This window comes from Etheostoma spectabile, chromosome 6 (genome assembly GCF_008692095.1).
Source record: "Etheostoma spectabile isolate EspeVRDwgs_2016 chromosome 6, UIUC_Espe_1.0, whole genome shotgun sequence".
Classification (NCBI taxonomy): domain Eukaryota; kingdom Metazoa; phylum Chordata; class Actinopteri; order Perciformes; family Percidae; genus Etheostoma; species Etheostoma spectabile.
Window position 1 is genome coordinate 31,201,884 of NC_045738.1, and position 2,370 is coordinate 31,204,253.

A 2,370-nucleotide genomic window follows, 5' to 3' on the forward strand; every position below is an offset into this window, starting at 1 on the left:
TGAGGTAAGATACTTTTTTTTTTTTTATGAAGAAAATATAAGAGAAGACAGACTGTCCTTCTAGGAAAATGACAGAATCGGTTTGTTCCAATGCCTAAATATAACCTATTTCTACATTTTACTGACAAGTGAGTTTTGTCTGTCATACGCAAAGGTGGAAGCAATTTGTCATTGTGAAAACCTCGTGAGGATGAAGTTGGGGTGAAATCTGGATGAATGAGTTTGACACAACAGTTGCAGTTCATCTTAAACAAGTTTTCTTTTTCTTTCTGTTTTTAACCCCTTAAGCCCTCCTCAAATTTGTTAACATTGGACAGCTGTGTGGCAAAAATGCACACACACAAAAAAAACTGTTAAATCATCACACAATATTTTTTTGGATACATCTCTTAACCATCTTCTAACTTGCTCAAAACTACCAAACATTTTATCATTTTCAGGATTTTAACCCTTTAAATGCAAGTTTATTTATTTGAAGTATTCCATTATTTATTACTAAAAAAAGCACAAAAAATGCTTGTTTTTTATATAATGAATAATATGGAAATGGGGAGGGGCCTTGGTGGTGATTAGAGTCTTGGATATGTCAAATATAAGCTACAAAATTAAATTTAAGGGGTCACAATTACTTGTTCATGAGATTTTGAGGAAGACATTGCCCTGGTAGGGCCCATCAGGGAAAACAAGCCTGAGCTTCCCCCCAAACTGAAACAGGGACTTGCTGGTCTGCTGCTGGAAATGAAGTAAACTAAACACACACACATTTCTCCAGAATATAACTGGCAAAGACTTCCCATGCATCGGCCTACAATTTGGTGGAATACAGTAAAAATGTAAAATATCACCACTTTTCTTCAAAATGAAATGTTGACATTACAGAATGCATGGGTTTATACTGTAAACCCATAGTGAGATAAAAACATGTGGTTTTAAGGGAAGGCAGTGACACAGTTTTGTCCACCAAGGCCGTAGATAAAAAAATACTAATGCAAACAAATCAGTTTTGTTGAGAATCTTTGACATCCAAGACTCTAATCACCACCAAAGCCCAATTCCCCTAAGATTTATTTTATGAAAAATAATTAATGTTCCGTTGGGGTTTTCATAAATAATTACTTCAAAGAATTGAACTTGCATTTAAAGGGTTAAAATCCTGAAAATGATTGGTTATTTGGTAGTTTGGTAGCAAGTTATAAGTTGTGATTTATGAAAAAAAACTCAAATAAATATTGATATATGATGATTTAATAGCGTTTTTTATGAGATTTACATTTTTGCCACAAAGGTGTCCAAAGGGTGCAAAATGATTAAAATAAAGTATAAAAACATGTAAGAGTAAAAAAAAAAGCTCGAGTGACGTCACTGCTGAGAAAGGACAACTGCAGCGTTCAGCTTTGGACACAAAGAGGATATAAAAATGAAAAGATAACTGTCTCTTCTGAAGAGCCCATGTTATTTTATTTTTTAAAATTTTCCGTTTCCACCTTGATTTGATGGGATGAACGCTAGCAGCAACTGCATGAAGGAGGGGTGGGGTGGTGCACCAACAGTGTTGTCATTACTGTTAGAACTCCTCATGGGGGCGACAGAAACTACGCACCATAGCTTTAACCCAAATCATGACCTTCCCCTACCCCGAAACCAACCAACCTATATGCTCGATGTTCCACTTCCGGAAATTCCGCCGGATGCATGTCTTTTCGCCGATGTCCGATACCTTCCTTTTTCTTTGTGTTGTAATTTTAAACTCTTTAAGGGTGGAAAGTCATATCTAAGGTCCTTCGTATTTCCTGGAGGAGTGAATAACATTTGCTTTGCATAAGAACCTTATAGGATGGGAATGATTGTTCCAGGTATTAGTCCAACCACCAGGCCTAACCAGGAAAAGGTCTATTGTTTTGTATTGTTAAGTTATTGTTTGTAAAAAAAAAAAAAAAAACTTAAGATTTTGATTGTAAAACTTAAACTTAAGTTTTAAAAATATGTTAGTTGGCAAGTGACTATGATATAAGCAGGTTAATGCCCTTAGAGGTGTCCATTGTCAGTTGTTAATGGACGACGTAGAATCGTGAACTGCCTCGTCGGGCAATAACCATTACGTATAATGTAAATTAGTATTTTTGCTATTTGTAATTGCAACATAAAATTGACAACTGCCCAGTATGTTCACATGTTGTTTCCATTAAAACCCTTTGACTAACATTACCTGACACTGAAGTAACAACAGCAACATGACCGTTTGAGATCATCACAAAGACTATTACTTAATTAAATGTTTTTTTTTCCACATTAAAGCTATAGTGCGTAGTCTCCCCCATGAGGATTTCTAAGTAATGACAACACAACCGTCGATGCGTCCACATGATACAA

At 35.5% G+C, this 2,370-nt stretch overlaps 1 protein-coding gene across 3 annotated transcripts in view; it reads left to right on the forward strand.

Moving 5' to 3' along the window:
- Positions 1-2,370, forward strand: part of ascc3 (activating signal cointegrator 1 complex subunit 3) — a 263,454-nt gene that overhangs the window by 142,027 nt on the left and 119,057 nt on the right. The window lies entirely within an intron of this gene.